This window comes from Sciurus carolinensis, chromosome 4 (genome assembly GCF_902686445.1).
Source record: "Sciurus carolinensis chromosome 4, mSciCar1.2, whole genome shotgun sequence".
NCBI classification, from domain to species: Eukaryota; Metazoa; Chordata; class Mammalia; order Rodentia; family Sciuridae; genus Sciurus; species Sciurus carolinensis.
In genome coordinates this window covers 27027991-27051475 of record NC_062216.1, presented here as the reverse complement: position 1 = coordinate 27051475, position 23485 = coordinate 27027991, and the positions used below count along the sequence as shown (strand labels likewise).

Below are 23485 nucleotides of genomic sequence, written 5' to 3'. Positions count from 1 at the left end.
TTTTTATTATTTCATCTTTGCTTCAAATTTTACTTTCTATGAGTGAGGACCTTTTTTCTATTTTACATTTTGCTTGATGTAAAACTTACAATGCTTCCCAGAGGTTAATAAGTCTCTGGTGAATCTAATTATAAACTGGCAATAAAGAGCTTGCATAATTGACCTGTGGCACTGTCACATTTAGCATCTCTGTAATTTAAATAGTGTTTGGTAAATCAACTTCTCATTTAAAAGAATGTTATTTCTAATACAGGGACACTCACGCAGTCACCGTTTGGCTTGCCAAAGAGAATGAACCTCATTTTTCACATTTTTAAGGATGCAGATTTAGGATAACAGAAGAAAAATTAATTTTAACTAGAAACCCTTACAGAATTTGATCTGCCACTGAAGTCCAGTGTGGGGAGTGGAAACTTGTTAGCTTCAGAAGAAGAAGATTTGAGCTTGATTATTAGTTTTGTCACTCTAAACTGAGACAATACTGAATATTTCTGAGCTTCAGTGGTTTTCCCCTGTGAAATGGAGATAGTATCAGCTTCTGTACAATTTCACAAGGTTGTTAGGAGAATCAAGCAACATAATGTAGGTGAATATGATTTTGAGATTTTGAAGATCAGTTGTCGCAATGCCCAGCTAAGCTGCCATCTTCCCCAATCTCTCCACCGTGGAAACCATGACTCTATCTGGCATTAAGCACACCACCTAGGGCTCAGTGTGCCCAGGAGAAGTCGAGATCTTATTTTGCAGAATCTAAGCCATCTCTTCCTGTTACACGGCTCTTTCAAACTTAGGCTGCCAACCAGAGTTGCATCATGAAGGGTTAATTCAAGGAGCTTCTCCATTTCTTTTGTGAGGCATTCATGATTTTTATTATTTTGGAGTTTTTGTCAAAACAAGGCTCTTGTCATTGTGATTTTCTCTGTTTTAACTCTCCCAAGAAAACCAGATGACTGCAATTTTCACAACACCACATCATGGAAGACAGTGCTGGATGAGTGAATCTGACTTTCACAGGGAAGGAAAAGTAAAGTAAGCCATTTATGGCTCTCGGAAGCCATGGCCTTTCCTTTCCCTCAGCACAGGAGGCTGTCAGCTGTCATGTGGAAAGCAGAGTAAATAGACAATGAGGCTACACTTTCCAGAGCTTGTACATGTTCATTAAGGGTTGTTCATGTGCGGTCTTATAGCAGCCATAACCCAAGCCACTTTCAAATATCAAAACGGTGGATTGGGATTCTGCAATTGCAGGAAAGGATATTATTGGAAAGAGGCAGAATGGAAGGGCAGGGAGTAGGAGGTGAGAAAGGACAGAAATTTTGGCCCATAATCAAGAACTTCCATTTATAATGACCTTTTTTTTCTGGACCTTAATCTTCCTTTGGAGGGAAAAAGGTAATAAAGTGAAAATGAAGTGCCCCTGGGGGAACGGGGGTGGGAGAAGGGGTGTCAGCCATAGTGGACCTTTGACAAGGCTCTCAGTCATTTATATTTGAACCCATTCCCAGAGGGTGAGCTTGCCTTTCACTGCTGGGAACAATTGTCAGGCAGCAAATAATCAAGACAAAGAGTGAGTGCATTTCCAGAGTCAAGCAGTGAGCCATGCAGAAGCTGTTACTCTCTGTCCTTTTGTTCCTGTTACCAAAACGCTGGCATGGTGCAATGGCTTTTAGAGTTGTTCTTCCTTCACAACTAACTTTGGTTATAGTGAAATGATTCAGGGATCTTTTTGGTCAGGAGGGATCTATGTTTACTAAAGTGACAAATTCCTGTAATTGTCCCCCATAAAAAAAGATGATGTAATGGAAACTTCTTACCATCCCCCTCCTCCCTTCTCTCCAATCCCAGTGGCTGTTTCCTTAGCCCTAGGAATGACTTCTACTTGCTGGATTTAATCAATTACTCATGGACCAAAGGTCTCAGTGGTCTCTTCAAAATTTAATTCATTTTTAAGCGGCATGTTGTATCATTTTATTACACATTGTGAACTGAGAATTTCTAGAATTTGTATCAACACTTTGAAAGTCTCATCAAACGTAATTTTGAAACTTGTTCATTCATGTTGTTTGGGCTTAAACTAAAGAATATGATTCTTCTTTATCTGAGTAAGTTCAACTCAAGTTCTGGTTTACTGTCAGGGAGGTCTAAAAAGAATATATCAAGAACGACTCTGTTAAAGTCATCCAGATTTTTGAAAGAAAATTCTGGATCAGAACTGTAGCTATGTCAAAGGACAGAAGGTCAGATACTGTTTTCCAAATTTCTGGGATGTTAGAAGGTGTCTTAGGGGACACAACTAAAAGCCGTGGACCCCATAGATGATGACTGTTTTAACCTCTTTTAGGTTAAGTATAGTTTATAGTTCATATGTTAAGTTTAGATAATATGTAGTTTAGATAAATCTAAATAATAAAACTTTGAGAAACTTTGTTTTGGAGACAGAGATACTAGATTTGAGAATGTGTTTGCTGTTTGTGAACTCTGTGCTTTGCATAAGTCACATAGTTCTTATAAGCCTGTTTTCCTATGTGGAATAACCAAGACTTAAGCCTAACTCATGGGGATGTTATGACGATAAGCTGAAGCTATACTGGGCTTACTACAGAGCAGACATGTGGTAGAGGCTTAATGAATAGTAGTGTTATTATCTAAGAGAGATTCTAAAATGTGCAATCTCACTATTGTTACCTTTGAGGCTATGAAAAGTTGCTAAGACACTAGAGAATTAGAGAAATGGTTTAAGACAGTGGTTAAGGGGCCACAGGTTGGAGCTCCCTGGGAGCCATTTAGTAGAGGTGTGACCTTGAGTTAGATACTTCACTGTCTTTTCATCCTCTTTACTCCTCAGTTGAAAGGGATTAAGGAAAGTATCTGTTTATAGAATTGCTTAAGGGTTAAATGAGCAGGTGCACATAGAACTCCGTGCCTGACACAGGGTAAACTCTATGTCAATCTTTGTTATCACTAGCATCATTTTTTTTATCAATATCATTGTTTTTCTGTTTGATGTAGGAACCTCCAGTAGTACCTTCTTGAGGATTTCAATCTCAGGCAACAAAGCTAGGGCCATAGTTCATTAAAAAGTCCCTTTTAAAAAATTCCATTTAAAAATGTTGCTAGCTGTGTTGGAAAGAGATATGATATTTGTGAACTCTATATATTGGGTAAGTCATGTGTTTTTCAAAAATCAAAACCTGTGGGAGTAGGGGTGGGTGTGAAGGAAGCAGGATGGAGCACAGAGAAAACTGAATAGCACTTAACGCCTGAAGGATAACGGACCCATAGGGAGCTTTGTGTAGGCATAAATAGTCTTGCCTTTAATCAGTCATTGAATGTGGATTGCCCTGGCAAGGGCATCCATTTATTCATGAACCTCCTATTTATATTTCAATGGACACATAATAATTGTACATATTTATGGGGTAGAGTGTGATATTTTATGTATGTGTACAATGCATAATGATAAAATCAAGGTACTTAGCATGTCCATCACCTCAGACATTTGTCACTTCTTTGTGTTGGGATATTCACAATTCTCTCTTCTAGTTACTCTGAAATATATAATAGATTATAATGAAATATATTCACCCTGCTGTAGAACTTATTCATCCTTTCAAACTTCATTTCGGAACCCATGCTTTTACTTCTATCCACAACCATCTTTTTAGCTTCTGGTGTTCACTATTCTATTTTATTTCTATGAGATCAACTTTTCTAGCTTCCACATTGGGGTGGGAATATGTCATATTTATCTTTCTTTGCCTGGATTATTTACCAGTATAATGTCCTCCAGGCTCTTCCACATTAGCATGTTCTGAATAAGGGTGTTGGGCAATTCCAGAAGGGTGGACAGTAGCTGGGAATCCATTCATGGCTGTCAGCATCTGGGGTGATGTGTTCTTCATTGAAGGGTCCCTGGGCAGCACATATCTTTGTCTTTCACAGAAATATTAATTTCCCAGACACTGAGCCAGTTTTGTTTATGCCATTTAAAAACATCTAAATACTCTGTGATCTTCCCTTTTGGGTAGGTGTTCCTCTACACAATGGACTTCAAGCTTTGAGGCAGGTTTGTGTTTCATCTTTGTCTCCCAAGTACCTAAAATACTGCCCAGTGCATAGTAGCTGCTCAATCAATGCTGCTATCTGAGTCAACAAATGAAGGGGTGAATGGAAAAGCAGGATGAGGGACATAAAGAAAGAATCAGAGAAAGGACCAGCTATCATAGATGACAGTGATGCAGATTTGCATTCCCTCTCATGAAAACTACTGTATTGTATAGGACATAGTTGGGGGAGAAGGAAGAGAAATGCTCAGAATATTTGAGACCAAGAATAAGGACTTAAAATAGATTCAATTGATGGATTTAAAACTAAGCTGGAAGTAGAATTTGAACTCAATGTTTAGAGACTTTCTATGTGATGATCATCTGACTAGGAATTAAGATGTACCTTAAAATTATCTTTAATAATTACATTCACTCAAAAGTTTGGGATAAAATATATACCAAAGGGTAGACTTTCATACTTTCAGAAATAGAACACTGTAGAAAAACAAACAGGAACATTGGCTTTGATATTTTAGACATATTTAATAGCCTCCCCCTCTTTTTGGATGTACCTCACTCATTGAGAACATGTTTACTTTTAGTGCTAAGAATATTAAAATATTTAAAAGCATTTTAAAGCATTTGCTTTTGATTCTGGAGCTTGACTTAGGTTCGTACCTATCAAGGGTAAGAAAACCAGTCCTCAGAAGTTTGACTGTCAATATTATCTACTTTTATTTAAAATCATCTTGAAAAATTGCAAATGTTCACATAAAAGACTTTGTTTTTAGCATTCTTCCAAAAGACTCTTGTGTTATGTGTCAAGAGATCATCCTTCCTGTTTTTTAAAAAAGAAAGGGTAATTTTTCTTTTGTTAGAAGTTTTAGGTTTTCTGATGTTTAGACTGAACTCTCTTTGCCTCGAATGGAGTTCAACACTTTGAACCAGGTATTGCATTTTCAGAACTAGCTAAGCCTTCTAAAACCTTGAACTCGTCCCTAAGCACTGAAAGAGGTATCAATTCTGGGAAAACCTATCAGACTCATGGCATTAAAAAAAATTGGACTCAAACAGATATTCAGAAAAAATTCAAATTATACCTCAGATATTACCCACATTTTCTCTCTCACTCATGCACATGTGTGCACATCACTATCTTTAGACTTTTATGTTACTCTGACTCTACAATGGCTCATCGTTAAATCAAGAGTCTTAAGAACATAGCACATTTTTATTTAAATTAGATTACTGGCAGAAGGTCAGAGTGATATTCAGACACTACAGGCACTGAGCCACATAATAGCAGAGAATTCTATACTGTCATTGGCATTACATAGGTTTAATATTGTCTGAGAATTAGATTAGCAACTTCGGGATGTCTCTGATTCTTCAATATTAACAGTCTCTATGAAATACCAGGTGTGATCACCTTGGCAGCCTTCAGTGACTGTGTTGCACTGGTATTGAGCCACAGCTCAGAGCTGTGACCTTGGATTCCCTCCTTAAGGGTGTGCTCTGTAGCTTTTCTACCCCTATGCTTTATGACCTTTCTATTGAAGCAAAATATAAACTTATGCCTGTCATATCCCCTTTACTGTGAACTCTCGTGATGTTATAACAACCTGCAATAACTACCTCTAAATTAAAAAGCCAGTTGGTCTTTTTATAGCATGTGGAATAAAAGGAACTCTAAATTAGTTAAGTTTTCCTCCATTTATTGACAGATTCTCTAATCGGATAACCTAATTTGGCATTCTCCCTTTCTTTCCCTCATTGATTTATTTCCTCTGATGAGGTTTAATCTGATTACTTGTAAATTTCACTTGATCCCATATTCAGTGACTGCTTTCTATTATCATTAGGCAAAAAATATTTTTCAGAGGGTAAACGGGTTGTTTGGTGGAGTCTTGGTGACTGAGTTATTTATAGACATGAGAGGAAATCATTGTAGGTAGGGAGCCACGTGTGGGAAAAGCAAGCCGTTTCTAAACCATTGAGTCTACCTTTTGTGCTTTGAACCTGCCTCATTTCCCAGGAAATGGCACTTTTGAAAATTATATTTTATTCTCCTAACAAACCAAGGACCTTGGTTGCAAACAAAAGAAACCTACTCTGCTTCATTTAAACAAAGAAGAAATTTGTGAGGACTCCAGGAAGTTCATGGAATTGTCCAGATGTAGAGAAAAGGTGGCAAAGAAGAGATTGCAATTGTGGCCAAGACTCCCCACAAACTCACCCCACTTCCCTGCTTGCCCAGGAACAGTCTGCACGGGTCAGTTCACACTATAGTACATATCTGTGGACACACTACTGAACTGGGGGACTCTGCTGGAAGCTTGCTACCACATTGCTTTGAATAATCATTGTCTCTGTGTCCACGACCCATTCTTTCAATATTCAAAGCTCCTGATTCCTCTCAAGTGAACCTCAAGAACAATGTGTGGGGTGGGCGGGAGTAGGGGAGGAGGCAGAACTCAGGGTTTGAATCTCACCTCCCAGACCTCACAGGCTCCCTGTTTCCCACCTTGAGATTTCCAGACATTGGAATTGTGTTACCATGCTGTGCAAACAAACCATGGAAATGTCCACTAGATGGAGTTCCTGTTCTGGAGGCGTTCCTTTTCATAGGAGGCACAGAAATAATAATAAAGTACAGCTCCACTTAGACATATTACTCTTGTGCTTGATCTGTTGTCGACATGGCCCTTAGAATCCACTTAACAATACATACGGTATCAGGAAGATTGTTGACAAAGATGGCGATTATAGAGGGTGAGTGTGCTTGGTGTTTCTTGTTATCACGAGTTAGTAAACTCCATGAAGGTAGTTTCCAGCTATTCAGGATTGATTATTCAATCAGTGAATTGTCCTTTACTCATTTATATTTCTCGACTGTCATTAATTCAATAATATTCTCCTTGGAAATGCCTTTATCATGGGAAGATGGATTTGAACAGGAAGAAATTTTTTGTTGGATAAATGTTGCCCCTTTTGATTGGTAGTAGGGGTAAAAACTCTGGACTCAAGTTAAACATGTAAGCCTTTGCTTCATTTTCTTTTAGTTTTTGGGTTGATTTACCACCCAATAGACATTTATGGAATACTTCTCTATGTAAGAAAATATACTATGAGCTTATTTATTTATTTTTGTATTTTTTCACTGGCTTTTTTATCTTTTATAATTTTTTTCACTTTTTGTATTTTTGGGTAAACTGGTATAAATACAATAATAACTGTAGATTATCAGAATCACCTATGCTTATATTGAAGGCATTGAATTCTGCATCATATATATATATATATATATAAAGATGATATATATATCTTTATATATATATATAAAAAGATGATATATATATATATAAAGATGATCTTTATATATATATATATAAAGATGATAAAATCTGTTGCTGGGCCACAAATATGTTGATGTTTAAAGAAAACTGAAACAATTCTTTACTATGAACCAGTGGCAAAGCCAGAATTAGAGAGACAGAAAATTTGAACCCACATACCTCACAATTCTGCATAATGTTTGTCAGACTTATTTTACATATTGCTTTTGGCACATAGTTGAGAGCTATTGTAAGATTTTATATTCTTTTTATGAAAATCAGCATATAATAAGTTAAAGGATTTTTCCTGTTTTGATGCTTGGTGAAAGGCTTTTTTTCACAAGGGTAACTTTCCCTAAGTAAAGTAATCAAGGCACATGATTTGGTAATTGATGCACAGGGAAGTGCTTTAATGAATTATTGAAGCACTTGGCTCAGGTGTGTGTCTCCCAGGGACAGAATACAGAATTACAGCTTAGCAATTAGACCGTCAATGTTCCTTACCCAGTTGACCATAATTAAAATAATTTTATTCTTGGTTTGATACTGGGAATTAAAACTCACATCTCAGTTATCTGGTAAAAGGTTTTCAAGGCTAATGGCATGAGACATGAAGGTTTTAAAATGTCATCCTGTGTTCTTCTTCTAAATATAGAATTCCTGAATCATTCATGTCTGATTAAAGTTGTATTTGACTAATTGATAATGACTTTTCAATTAGGTAAAAGCATATTTTATTTAGAAATTACATTTATTTACATTGATTTTTTTTCTTCTTCAGGATGTCTGGGTTGGTATCCAATTTGATCTAACTGCCACATCTCGTAGGAAGCCTTTGCAGGGGTAACTGACAGCCCTTCCCCAAACACATGATAAAATAAGTCATGCTTTGGAGAAATGCACTGCACCAAGTGTTATTTTTGAAGAATATGTAGGAAACTTCCCCAGTCCACAGAAGGACCCCCATGAGGAGTTTAACTGGGTGTGAACAATAGAAATGAAGGCCAACTGTGTGTGAGATTGTGTTCTTGTCTGGTTGTGATGGGTACAAGAACTTCTCCAGGTGGGGAAACTCATCATAGGAACATTTATTTTAGCAATTTCTCTTTTCTGCTTGTAATTGTGGAAGTCAGGAAGGATGGTGCTGAATGAAGTGGGACAGACTGACGAGCCATGGCAGCCTCCTGCTGTCCTCCTTGATAGGGACTGTGTTTAGTTCCTTTCTATCCCAACTCTTCTGAACAGTGTACCCTGACTCCAGAGTGATTTTCCTAAAAAACAGATAGGATCGTATAGTTTGCTGCTCAGAAGCCTCCTAAGGCTTTGTTTAAAGAATAAAATCAAAGATTTTAAGATCCAGTTTAAACACACCGTATGTGGACCTCACAAAGTATGTTTGATGTTAACACTGACAGTAATTCCCTGTGCAGCCAGACTCCACGCAAACCAGTTCATCTGTCTTGGTCTGAACTCACCTCCACGGTTCTACTCATGTCATTGTCTTCGATGGCTTCATCTCCTAGTCCTTCAAGGTCTAAACCAAGTGTCAATAGTCCCCATCCTAGAATTTTCTAGAATCAGATTGTAGAATGTAGTTGTTATCACAGATTATTTGGTAAGTAATTAGTGCTCCTCTCATTTGCTCAGTTTTCTTCAAATTCCTTCACCAGGAGAAAAGCCTTTCACTATGTAATGAAGGATGAGAATGTAGCCTGGGCCTGGTGGCACAACCTTTCCTCTGCTTTCCTTGGCAGGTGGTTCTCTTGGACAGTCCTTCATAGGACTTGCAGGCTTGGATCTCTATCCGCTTGATCCTTGGGGAGTCTCCTCCTCCTTGTCCTGTCACGTGGTACACTAGGCCTTCCCTTGGTTGCCTCTTCTTACCTGGCCGCCATGTACTTCCACCCATACTCTAGCCTTTAGATGACTCTGCACAAGAGGCAGACACCAGTCTCTTCATTTATGCCTTCTACTCAGAATCACATGAGCATCTCTTGGTATGTTAAAAATCTCCCATCCAAAGGTAATCCCGGGGGAGCCTACACCTCTCTGTAATGCAGCAGATTCTGAATGGAGAGGGAGGTGCCTCTCCCTAAATAATCCCACCCCTCAGTCCCACCAGGATTCTCTGAGAGTCTTTTCTCTTAAACTAGAAGCTGCAGAAGCAGATTCCTCCCCTCTATTATGAATATCTATTATAAATATCCAGACAGCATGAACTCGTGTCCATGAAACATCTTTCATAGTATTCTGTTACTGCAGGATGGGATTAGTATTAGAGTTTGGGTTAGCAGCTTTCTCAGGAGAGAGAATGATATCTGAAAGTCACACCAGCAATAAACGACCAGTTTTTATTACTAATTCTGATGGGGTTCAGGTGGAAGGGCCTGGGGGGCTGCAAAGGCAAAGAGGCAGAGGGGGAGAGTCAGTGTAGGGGGGCTGCCCAGTGTGATGGAGGTAGATCAAAGGCAGACTTCATCTATTCTGGTTGCCTGAGTCTACCTGGTCTAGATCACTACTGGGGAGAGGAGAAAAGATGCCTTCTCTGGTCTTTCTTCAACTTATGGGCTCTCTGGTATCCACAGACAGTGGTATCTGCAGAATGATGAATGGTTACAATTTCTTCCTTAAATTGCAGTTTTCCAACAAACTGTCAACACAAGGTTTCCAGAATCATCGATAAGAGAAAATATCTGGCACTTTAATTTAGAAATTTGACTTACTGAAAACTTTTATAAGCTGGATTCTACATATCCAGCCTAGGGTCTGTTCTGTGGTCAGGGGCAATGGATATTTATTATTATGACAGCCCCAAAGATTTCCCTCTGTCCTTGTGGGTGACATCACCCTCCTCTACCTCTTCCTCCACCACCAATGTGCTTCTTTGGGACTGGCAGTCATAGTTTCTCTTTCCTAGGCTAAGAGTGATTGGGACAGGAGTGGCCATGGTCAAAGCAATGTTTTTCTAACTGGCATTAATGGGAATCACCATCTCTTCTCTCTGATCAGAGCTGTAAGGTGCCAACACAAGCACTACTTGTGGCCATGATCCTCTCCTATTAGGTGGAAAACCTCAGCCTATGAGGATGAACTCAGACAGGAGCAGCAGGGACAGAGACTGACACAAGTCCAGCTGGTGTTCAAGACCTGGAGGCTGGGGATATAGCTCAGTTGGTAGAGTGTTTGCCTCACATGCACAAGACCCTGGGTTCAATCCCCAGCACCACCAAAAAAAAAAAAAAAAAAAAAAAAAAAGAAAGAAAGCTCTTTCTACATAAAGCAGATGTTCTGGAAGCGAGGTTCTTCCCCTTTCAGTCCCTGGGCTACATGAGCCCTTGGAGCCTCCTTTCTACAGGGCTGTCTAATCCTGCACAGGAGTTATGCACCAGCATAGGAAGCCCCTCTCTCAGGAACAAGCCCCAAGCTAGTTCTGCTTGCAAGCAGAGACTCCTCGTAATCGGAAAGGAATTTTTGAACCTGCGCAGTCACATAACTTTACAACTCAGAAAGAGAATGGTGGTGATTTAAGCTTTATCACAGACACAGACCATTAAATCAGGGTTTGTTCCTGGTAGAGATAATAAAAAGTGTTAACCTAGAAAGACCTTTGGAGTGTCCAAAAGCATTACAATGGTCCAATTCAAAATATTTTAACATACTACTAATATATCAAATGTGAATTGGTGGAACTATACACATTCAATTTCTGTTTAAAATCTTAGTCCAGGCTTATTGGAGACCTAGGAGTGAGTAATTAACATCCCACAAGTGCTGCACAATGGCCGATTTTGGCATTATTGATTTTGTGTTATAGATCAATATTTATGGATAATATTATGAGTTACCATGCTGCGGTAGAGAGTGGTGTTAGATCTAGACACAAATTTGGTCCTGCCACTATGTATGTTTTATAGAAGAACTCAGGGTTCAGAGTTATTTTCCCAAGTTTAGAAATTATTGAGTAGCCCAGCTGGGCTCTGGCTGTGCTGAAGGCTTGGGATGCCTCCTCTTGCCTCAGGGGGAGGTTCAAGGCTCAAGGCCTGCCTTAGCCCTAGCTGCTCTAAAAAGTCCTGCAGGCCAGGTGGCTTACGAACAACACAGATGTACTTCCTGCTGTTCTGCAGAGGAAGTCTGAGGTCAGTGTGCAGGGCAGTGTGTTCTGGAGGTCTCTTCCTGTCCATGGCCTGTGCACATTCTGTTGACTGTCAGCAGAGAGCAAGAGAACACTGGTGCCTGCAACCTCTCAAGGAGGGCCTTAACCCCTCTTGAGAGCTCCACCCTCATGGGTTGGTTTTTTTCAAAGACTCCACCTGCAAATACATCACCTTGGAGACTTATGTTCAACACAGCATTGTGGGAGGACACTGTTCATAGCAAAGTCCTCCCAACTCAGCGGGGGTCAGCATCCAGTCCTGCCCTTGATACCCCTGATGTTTTGCAATTACCATGCCCTGAAAGCCATCTGTTCTTCCTTCTTTTTTTCCTATTTCCATCTCCCTTCCCTTTCCCTCCCTCCCTTCCTCCCTCCCTTCCATCCTTCCTTCTTTCCTTCCTTCCCTCCTCCCTTCCTTCCTTTTCCTGCTGATCTTTCAAGGTGTAGCCCAATTCTCAGCTCCCTGAGGTTCTTCCTGATCCACTCCCTTCAATTTTCTCTAACCCACTTCCTTTTGCCAGATCAATTCAGAGCAGTTTGTCCAAGCACACGCTTTACTTTTGGATGAAGACGGTGTGTTACAGGTGTCTGTTTACATCTCTGTATCACCAGACAGACTGACAGCAGAGACAGGCTTTATTTAACAACTACTATGCTCAAATTCTAGACCACTATGGGCTGCTGCAGGCTCCAGGATTGCCTAGCAGATGCAGATGTGTGGTAAATGAAACGTCTTTTGATTTCAAATCTTGTTTTCTGTTCACATCTACTTTGTGGTCAGACATTACTCTAACCTATCCTTGAGAATCTCTGTGATCTATCTTATTTCTGTCCCCACATCATACATAATGGACTTCCTTCAAGAGCGCTGTTAGAAGAGCTATCAGAGGATTTTGTCAATATGTCCACTTACCTATAAATAAAGCCACAGTGTGACTATTTGGTTTATTTCATCTTCCTGCAACTAATAATGTTTTTGGAATTCAGCCTGAGTGCTATGTACCTTGATACACAGGGTGTATTACCTTTAATTTAAGAGTCAAAACCTCATTTCAAAAACAAGGATTTGACCTTTTGTCAATGCTTTCTTTTAAAACGATTCCCCATAATGTCCAGCAGGTGGCAGTGCAACCCAAACAAAAGCTTGAGTCCAACGTATTTTAGGCTGGACTCGGCATCTTAGGCAATAAGCAGTCCCACTCTGGGTTCCCTTTCTCAGTAACACTAAAATAAAAATAAAAATATACATACAACCTTTCTAAAGATTTAAGCTACTGGTCATGTTTTCACTGCCAATTATTCTCATATATTTTGTCAAGTAAGAAAATTTATCTCTGGCTGTATTTAAGAATTCCTTTACCCCTGACATACTGTAAGTATTAAAGAAGAGTATTTAGGAAGAATTTCCTTTGACTATTTTAGTACGTACACTAGTCCTAATAAATTTTTGGTTGCTATATTTAATTCACTATATTATGTTACCTGAGATAAAATTATTTGGGCTATGATGTGATTTCAGTTGAGAAAATGGTCTTTTTGTAGAATTTATTTGCATGCATGTATGTTCCAGACATGTGTCTAATTACGGGAATATTGTCTTTCCAAGAGTTATTTCAGTTTCTTGGGTTTGGTTTAATTGTCCATAACTTCTAGGGAATTTTTCAAATAAAACTGGAAGAAAGTATTCATCAGATCAAGATGAATTACGTGTCTGAAGAGCCAAGAAGTAGTTTGCAGGATGTGCCTAGTTAAAATTTTACATACCAAGAAGCAAAGATTAGAAGTATATCAGTGAGTCAGAATTCCATTACTTAAAGAATGTATTACTTACTTTTTATTCTCTGAAAAGTCGATGAATAGCAAAAGGCTCAATTACAATTAACAAGTAGTTACAATTTATGGTATTCCAATTCCCTTCTGCATAAATCATATTTGAACTACTTTGGTGCATTTTCCCATTCTAGAGACAACACAAATCTTCTCACTGTGGATTCTAGACTCAGCATCCCATTAATCTTCTAGTAAATATTTTAACTTCTCTTTCCATTGTGCTGGTCAAAACTAGACAACAGATACCAGAAACAGAAAAGTAATGAGGTCCCAAAGGATGGGTAGACAGAAAAATCTAGTACAGGGTATCTCTGCAAATACTGACTCCAAACTCATTCTTCTTCCAGCTAACACTCATTTAGTACCTACTACCAGTAGTCACTCTGTGAAGTGGTAAAGACATAGCCAGGGTCAGGCAGACATGGTTCGTGCTGATATCCTTGGGGATCTGAGCCCTGGTTCTCTTCCTCCACTGTACCTGTTTTCTAAGATTGCTTTTATATGGATGGTGAATACCCACTGCATTCATTTCTCCCTTCTTATAACTTCTCTCTCTTAGTTTTCATCTTATGTACATACACTAAGAAGATGATATGAAGATGTGAAGACACACAGGTTTCCCTGTGGAAACCAGAGTGGTGTAAACCATGCATGAGACTACAAGACACCAGGAGGAACTCGGAACAGATATTTCCCTAGCCCTTCAGAGGGAGCGTGGCCTGCCCACACCTTGATGCCGGACTTCTTGGTCTCCAACACTTGTAAGATAATTCCTTTCCCTTGCATTAACCACCTGGTTCATGGTGCTCCATCATGGCAGCCCTAGAAAAGAATATAGATTCTGGTTCTGTTTTTTTGTTTTACATTCTGAGAGTTTCCTGGACTTTTTCCTTTAGGTGACCAGCTCGGACTTTAGTCACGTTCATTTTTTTCTTTTCATAATCATTTTTTAAATGAGGATTTTGTTTGTTCTCTTCCCATGAATGTTGTTCTAGATTCTTGATGAGGATAATTAGATTTTTTTAAAAAAAGTGTCTTTGTTTCTTTCTCAGTTCAGTTGCTTTGCTGTCTTATTCTCTCTCTTTTTTAAAATACTGATTTTATAAACAATGGTGATTGGATCATACTTTTGAAGAAAAGATGCTGATAAGTTTATAAGATCCTGTGTTTGGGTAGCTGGTGTGGGATACCTTGGTGGGAATGATTTTTCCCTGATTCCATGCTGACTGTGACCTCTGAGTGAGTGGGTGCTATAGGATAAGTGGCAGGCTGCCCTCCCTTTGTGGTGGGGGGTGTAGGAAAGGTGTTTTGGTTTGGATCTGGAATGTCCCCCAAAAGCTCATGGGTGGAAGGCTTGTTGCCCAATGTAACCATGTCCAGAGATGAGGCTTTTTAGGAAGTGATTTGATTTTGGGGCTCTGAGCTTATCAGAATTAATTTGCTTGATGAATTAAAAATTTGAATGAAATACTGGGAGGAGGTGGAAAGAGTAGACAGGGGGGACATGGTTGAAAGAAGCAGGTAACTGGGAGCATGCCCTTGGGGACTCTATCTTGTCCCTGGCCCCTTTCTCTTTGCTTCTTGGTTACCATGAGCTGAGCAGCTTTCCTCTGCCACATTGTTCCTCCATGATGTTTTGCAAAAAGCAATGGAGGCAGCTGACCATGGACTAAAAATCTCTGTAAAATGAACCAAAATAAATTTTTACCCTTAAGTTGTTTCTGTCAGGTATTTTGGTCACGGTGAGAAAAAGCTGACTAACACAGAAGGCAATTGCTAAAATAAAAAGAGTTTAGTTGGGTTGAAGTGCTTTAGTGTATTTTACTTCTAAACTGAACTGTCTTTCCCTTCTTCTCTCAATAGCTAATGTGCTGGTAGAGTTATTTATTTTTTTACTCCCCATTCTATCACTTAAAGCATGCATTATAAAAATTTGCATTGTGGAAGAAATGAAATGCATGTATGGAAATGTCACATTGTACCTCACAAATATGTACAGTTAGTATGTCAATTAAAGTACAAATATATAAAAAACTTGTGCAGTGGGGTGATGTATTTGGAAAAAATATTATTGGTAGGTTTTTCTTTGTAATTCTTATTGCATTTGGCTCTTGGCCTAGGGAACCTCAGGCTTTTGTTGCCTTTGAAGCACCACCAAGAACAGGAAAGTAATTGCTCAGCTTTTGCCTTTCAAATGACATAACATAAACAAAAAGAGCTTCCATTGCAAGAGCAAAAGTTCATTGAAAGAGGCTAAAGGATTTGTTGGTTTCAACCAAGTCAAATTGAAGACTTTGGCCTTGCTTTCATGAGGGTTAGGGGTGTAAGGGTGTGGTAGAGAAAGGAAGACTCTAGGCCAGAGTTAGGATTCCAGGACAAGAGGGATTGTCCATACTTGTTGTATAGAATTGATGTTTTGAGGATATCACTAAGTAACATGCTCTATGCAAACAGCTCCTTAGAGTGAAAAGGATTGTACAATGTGATTGGGCCAACCTGGGACCTGAGATAGGACCTTCCTGGTCCCTGTAAACCCTACTATATGTGGAACTCTTACCTGTCTGGGCAAGAAAAAGAGTAGGAGGTAGATGAGAGTTGAAAGGTAGAGGACCAGGCAGGGGTAGCCATGATGCAGAGTGAAGGGAACCAACTCTAAGACTCGGGGTTGAACAAATCAAAGCTGCCGATCAGTGAGACCATGCAACTGGGTTTCTCTGACTGATACTTAGCAAGAACTTAGAACTCAGGAAGGGCCACACACCATGCCAGGAGACCACATGGAGGGTGGACATTGTGGACATTATATCAAGGGGTCCAATGAGAACAGAAGCCTCCTGTGAAAGAGCTGCTGTATTACGTCTGGGACCAGCTGGAGCTCGTTGAGGAAGATAAAGTTGCAAATGATGCTTCTCCCCTATGAGGACTTTGTGTAGTATCATGATGTAATAATGGTGGGCAAGGAGAATGGAAGAAATCTGAGCACAGCAACTTGGAAAACAATCCTGATGTGGAATTTGATTACTGAGTTGACTGGATTTGAACATCTAATGTATTGAAAATTTACTTCTAAAAGACCAAATTATACACTGCAACAAATATATACTTGGCCCTCTGTATCTGTGGATTCTAACAACCATAGATAAAAAATATTCAGAAAAAAAAAAAAAACTGATCTTTACTGACCATGTACAGAACTTCTTCTTTGTCATTATTCCCTAAACATGATACTATAGCAACCATTTACACAGCATTTTTATTGAATTAGGTGTTATAAGTAATCTAGAGATGACCTAACCCATTAACCCCTCTTGTCCCATTCTCCCAGTTGGGAAACACCTATAAAAGCTTCAGTTGAATGACTTACGATAATTTTGAAATATTTAAATATTCATTATGTTTGCAGAATTGAAAACTTGGATTAAATCCAAATTCTGAAAATATTTCAGCAAAATTGACAAAGGTTCATTAAAATAGGTTGGAAACCATAATCTAGAGCTTATATATATTATGTTAAATAATATTGTACTACAATTATATTATTATTATTAGTTTATAATTACATAGTATACATTTAAGTTTTTATAGCTGTTCCACTTTTGGGATGATGAGACAAATGGGTTAAAGTTTATGAGAAGATATCTGTAGGTTATATGCAAATACATCACCATTTCATACAAGGGACTTGAGTATCCATGGGCATTACTGTCTGTGAGTATCCAAGAAACAACCTCCAGATGCAACTGTATTTTTAATTGTCAAAATCAAGGCTCACTAATGTTCAATGATCTCAGATTCAGGAAAGAGAATCCAAGCTCTGATCTTCTTATGTCACTCCCATGAAAATAGGTAGTCCTGGGAACTAAAAAGACAAACTAAAGAGAATGCTCATGTGAGGCTGCACACTTTTTGTAAGCTGGGTTCTGGAGACTGTGTTAGTCTCTGCAAAAATAGTCCTGAGTGTACTTATAAGGCTTGTGATTATTTTCCTTCTTTGGTTCTTTTTCATGGGGATGGCCTCCTGTGGCTTGGAATTTACACCCTTAGAGTTGAGGTTTGACCAAAGGATGACTATTTTGTCCATAGAGTGGTCATGTGGGCTTCTATGCCTGCCTGTGTGGGCCCTCGGGGTGCAGGAAGAATAAGTGTGTAGGAAAACATGGCCGAGGGTTGCACAGCCCCACACTGCTATAAGCAGCCATAGAACACTCGAGAGGAATTCTGCATGCAAACCTGGCTCTCTAGAGTGTCATGAAGGTATATTTATCAAGGTAGGACCACAGAACAAAATTCAGTGGTTTGCTAGCTTGATTTATAACTTCTAAATATATAGACAGGTGCCACCTGGGCCTTCATTTGCACTCTTGTCTTGGATCCCGAATGGGTTTGGAGCAAGCCTGCTGTTCACACTGGAAAACAGTACTCTGGGGTCCTGTGGAGTTCAGTTATAGAGATAAAGAAAATTGCATTTATGCCCTCTTGAGTTATAACTGTATTTCTGAAACCTGTTACATATGCTAGAATTATTTTCCATGAGATGATTTCTTTATTACAAATGTTAAAATATAATTCTTGGAGCAGTGTTAAGCAAAGGGGAAAAAGGACTTAGAAAGCTGGTGTTCTTGACTGACTTTTAAATTTGTGCAATCAGTGAGGTCCAGGCTGTAGGGAAGAGGAAGGAAAGACAACCTGGTCCCGCATTGGCATTATGTAACACAGACCCTAATATTCTCCAGCTGTCCTGTTTTTCCCTACTATTTGCCTCTACGTACACAGTGTTCAGAACCACTTCCCCTTTTCTGGCTTGTGATGCAATTACTTTTCCTCTGATTTATACTTTTATCTTCCCCTTTAACTTCACATAATTTCTCTCTTTGTGTATCACTTTTAGCAGGCTGCGGATAAGTTTTCCAATCAATCTCTGCAGCCTGGAAGACTCTGGCTTTATGAATTTCCTGCTCCCCTGCCCTGGCTCACCAGAATTACACAGCAGGACCTGGGCAGTCTTTGTCTTCCTCTGTGATTCCAACCCACAGCAGAGCAAACGGGAGGAAGGTATAGAGGCAACGAGTATTCTGGTGCTGCCACTGAGTTCTACACCTGAAGAAGATTAGAGCTGGAGATGCCCTCAAAGTCACCTCTGGATCAGAGACCACCACCTGGAGAATCGTTCTCCATCTCACAGTCAGCATGACGCCTTTCCTCCTGATGGGTGGCCTGGGCCTTCACCTTTCCATTGAATCACTCTTTGTAATACTCCTCCCGCAAGGGCTCATTTTGTCCACCTTTTTTGCGGGGGCAGGTAACTGGGGATTGAACTCAGGGGCACTCGATCACTGAGCTACATCCCCAGCACTATTTTGTATTTTATTTAGAGACAGGATCTCACTGAGTTGCTTAGCACCTCACCATTGCTGAGGCTGGCTTTGAACTGGAGATCCTCCTGCCTCAGTCTCCTGAGTTGCTGGGATTACAGGCATGTATCACCATGCCTGGCTCATTTTGTCCAGCTTTATGGTACTCTGAGAAACACAAACACACATTTCTTTCTCTTAAACATCTTTCTAGATGAATCTACTCAAATCTACTACAATAAGTATTAGGACACCCTCCTACAAAAAGAAGAAGAAAGAAGAGGACGAAGAGGAAGAAGAGGAGGAAGATATTTTTGTCTCTGTCATTTGGCATCCTGGCCATTGCTTAATTATTTCCCTGAAGGAGGGAATGATGATCTTGACCAAACCGTGCCTCCATGAAAATAGCCCCCATAGATACTGCTTTTGGATTCAAATCAATAACCTGAACAGCAAACAATAAAGACTGATGACTTAGTCACTGGTAAGCTAACAAAAGCATATCACTTTTCTAAATTGCTCATATCTCTGCCTCAAGAGGAGTGTGCATTGCTATTTTATGATTCATTTTTAGCTCTACTCTTTGTTAGAGCACAGAGACAGGGCATTGTCTTCTTCCTAAAGTCCTTGTTTCTGAGACACCCCTGACTCTATCTCTGAGCACAGGCTTGTCTCCCGCCACGTGTGATCCTGAGGGAACTCCACCCTTCTCGGAAGCCATCAGCACAGAATCAAAGTCAGCCTTTGTCTCTGTCTCATTCCAGTTATTTTTATGTATCTACTTTCTAGAGAAAATAACTTGAACTGATTTATAAGCTCAATCTAGACAGCCCTTGATTCTGATAGCATCTGGGTTAGAAATGGTTTGTTAGAAATGGACAAAACTGAAAGATCAGTGTGTTTACCTTAGTTCATAGTCTCTTTGTTAAAGATGTCATTGCTCAGATTTTGATTGAAAATGATCTTAATTGCCATTCATAATGCAAATGACAACAGGAAGTCCTTCTGTTTGTTCTTTTAAAGATTGTTTTTAGTTGTAATGGACACAATACCTTCATTTTATTTATTTTTATGTGGTGCTGAGGATGGAACCTAGGGCCTCACACATGCTAGGCAAGTGCTCTACCATAGAGTTCCACCTCCAGCCCCCGTCCTGTTGATTCTTGATAAGGTTTCTTCTTCCTACATAGAAAATAACGGCCTCTGTCATCTCCTTTATTTCTTCTTTATTATCTACACTCTCATGTAATGTTCTATTCAGCCTGGTCTGGTGAATTGTGCTCAGTCCTACCATAGCATTTTCCTTAGCTAGTGTTCTTTTCTGAAAAACTCATCTTTTCTTCAGATACATACAGGCCTACCTGACCAGGGTCTCTCCTGACTTTAGCATTTATTTCATCCATCCAGTGAATATTTCCTGGGTGCCTGTTGTGTGCGGGAACTGGGTGCTAGTGAGCCAGCACTGAATAATTTGAACAAAATGGTCGTCTCTGCCCTTATGGAGTTTACAGTCTAGTGTCAATGTTAGCAATGATTAGAAGAGAAGAGAGTTGTTGAGAAGGGAAGAAAGGCTAGCAGAGCTGGAGAAGATATCTTAGCAAGGAAGCTTCAGGTGAGAAAATAGATCTACATATACATAGGCCTTGGGTCTATAACTCCTGTCTGCTGGGATGAGAAGATGAAATTTGGCAGAATGGAGGAGGGTTCTTCTAAATTCTTTTTTTTTTTTTTTTCTTTTGTACCAGGGATTGAAACCAAGGGCATTTAACCATTGAGACACATCCCGGGCCCTTTTTACTTTTTACTTTGAGACAGGACATTAGTAAGTTGTTTGGTGTCTTGCTAAGCAGCTGAGGTTGACTTCAAACTTGTGATTCTCCTGCTTCAGTCTGCTGAACTGCTGGGATTACAGGTATGTGACACTGTGCCAGGCTGGTTTTGTTAAATTCTGCCATGCTCTGGTATGCTGCTCTCATGGGTAACGTAAATGTTCCTAAGCTTTGGGTACTGGAAAGGGGGCCATATATTCTCACAATATTTTCATGGTCTCATGGAGCTTTATTCCTTAGCTAAGTGAAAACAGCATTTAAATTAAAGAAGGCCAGGAAGCATTCTGAATGATCATATGCTAGAGCACAGAATTCATAAGGAGTGAATGAAGTAGAGTCAAATCACATCTCGAGGGTGGGTGGGACAAAGCAGAGTCCTCAGATATTAGAAAGACTTAGGACACCAGTTTGGGAAGCAGAGCAAAGTAGGTAATGGCTGAGAAAACAGGTAAATGAATAATAAAAAGTTCTCAATATAGGTTTGTGATGCCTATGATTCTTTGGGGAGCATTTGCTAGGTCTTAAGTGGTATTAGTCTATGGATAACTATTGAATGGATCTTGAGGTCTAGAGTGGATTGAATGATTCTACCCAGGGATGCTTGGGATGAAAAACCCAGGCTAGAGCTTGATCAGGAAGGCAGCAGCAAAGCAAGAGCAGAATGAAAGTCAGAAGTCTTTCACTCAAAAGGGAATACTACCAAAGAAACAAAGATGGGAAATAGTTAGAACAAAAGTCGCAGGGTTCTGGGGCTCCACTGGAACCATGGTCCTGAGTGACTGGTATACAGGGGTAAAAATCTCTCAGGATGGAGAACTAGGACTCCCCTTCTTCCCAAATAGTATAACATACCAGGCCTCCTGATGCAACCCTTAAAGAAAGTGTTGGCAGAAGATAGAGGTTCAAAAGTCAGAAACTACTGGTCAGAAACCAGAAAGAGAGCATTTCAAGGTCAAAACTATCCCAGGAACACAGAGATCTCAATAAACCAGGACAAAGTATGTGATCAGGGAGGTACCAGAAAGTAACAGTTGTGATTGTTAATTTAGGAATTGACTTCATTAATATTCTGAGTGCCAAAGGAAGGAGAGAGTAACAGGGAGTATTGTATTGATGTAGCACACAAGCGCCCAACTGGGGGAGGAAAGAAAGAGTTGTTTTTGTTGGGCAGACCCTGACAAGGGAAAAGAGACTGTGCAATCCCTTCCTGAGAATTGTTAACCACATAGGACTGCCCTGAAGACTGGAGGCTGGGGCAGCCCACGGGCCTCTAGAGCTGAGCAATGGGGAACAGGTCTCTATAGAGGGTTGGGTAACTAACAATTTTGCTTTGGAACAACTCTGCCTATGTGACAGCATTTTTCTTTATATTTAAAAAAAATCTTCAGTGAGATTTCATTCTGGAATTTTGAGGAAGATCGATTCTATTCAATATTTTGACTAGTTTTTTAGACACTTGAGCCATTTCTGCTCATTTATCCTCACCCTCTGCAGACGAGGACGCCATTTAGAAGTGCGACAGTATTTTTCCCTAAACATTTTGTCCTTCTGCGGTTGTCAAATATTGAATTAGATCTTGTTATAAACAGAACAGAAGCTGGCATTGTTGACATTTCCCTTCATTAGTAAGTAACTGAGAGCTGACATTTTCAACCTATCAGCTCCAGTTTGGCCTAACAAGAACTCAGTGTGGGGAAAGAGGCAATCTGTTTCTTTTCCCGCTCTTGTTGTTATGAACTCACTAGGAAACATTAATGGACAAAAAAACTTCCTGAAGTTTCTCTTCAGAGGAGAGGTAAAGAAAATTATTGATTAACTTTAGGACTTAAAAGTCTGAATGAATGAAAGAAGGCATTGATTTTGAGTTCTATGAGATTATAGATTAAACCCAGGTCTGAAGTCTGAATGAATGAATGGAGATGCTTTTGAGTCCTGAATTTGCCTCTTATTAGTTGGGGTAGTTACTTAACTTCTGTAGTTTTCACTCCCATTATTTACAAAAGTAGAAAAATAACAATGGCTAATCCCTAAAGGATTACTAAAAGGGGTCAGTGTAGTGAAGTATTTTACATTCTGTGAAAGTGCTAGGCAAATGCTAGTTCTGATATTGCATACCACCTAGGCTTCATGAAATTGGTTATTTGGTTTGCTTGATTGAGAGTTTTCTGGAAGAGTGCGAAGGTCAGTTGGTTGCTGGGTGAAGTTGTGATGGCCAAGTCTGATTTTACTCTCCTGCGCCTCATCTCTAGACTAAATTGATGTTTATTCTAATTTAATTCCTTCAAAAGTTTGGGGCAAAAATTTTAAGACCTCAGAGAGAGCTGTGTGTTTAAAGTTTGAGGCAGAGGAAGCAAATACGATGGTAGTTTGTATGCACTGATTTGATTGTTTGAGGGAAAAAGGGGCAAGATTTGGAAGCACTTGCTTGAAGATCATGGCAAAATTACTTGGCTTGAGAAGCAGAATGGGATGAAAATTCTCATTTTCCCAAACTTATACTCTAGACTTTAGAGGTGGCTCGATATGGGCAGGCCAGACAAAAAAGGATGATGAGTAGCATCCAATTCCACTCAGAGGTGAAAGTGGAAAAGACCCCCAAAGTTATACTTTTGACTTTACGTTCCACATTAAATTCAGAGTTCTACCAATCTGGTTTTCCTTAGGGAGTCAATTTCATGCTTTACGGATTTTGATTAAATTTGGGATTACTAATATTGGGTCAAAACCCAACTGGAAAGAGTTTTGAGTAAAAGAGATAATGTTTACTTTCATATTTTGCACTAGCTAATGAACTCCCACCCTTCACTGCAATTTACCTGAGAGGAATGTTATTGAGCAATGTCAGTTGCTCAATAAGGTGCTGACAAAGGCTAGCAGTTCATTTTAAGTTTTAAGTAAGCTGATCTGCAAGTAATAGAATGAAGTTTTACCCCCACCAAGG

At 39.6% G+C, this 23485-nt stretch overlaps 1 protein-coding gene and 1 non-coding gene across 2 annotated transcripts in view; one reads left to right on the top strand and one right to left on the bottom strand.

Moving 5' to 3' along the window:
• The window catches only part of Galntl6 (polypeptide N-acetylgalactosaminyltransferase like 6), a 1064176-nt gene that overhangs the window by 161464 nt on the left and 879227 nt on the right, over positions 1-23485 (bottom strand). The window lies entirely within an intron of this gene.
• On the top strand, positions 10538-10610 carry Trnav-cac (transfer RNA valine (anticodon CAC)). The gene has a single exon. It is a non-coding gene; the product is annotated as a tRNA-Val (tRNA).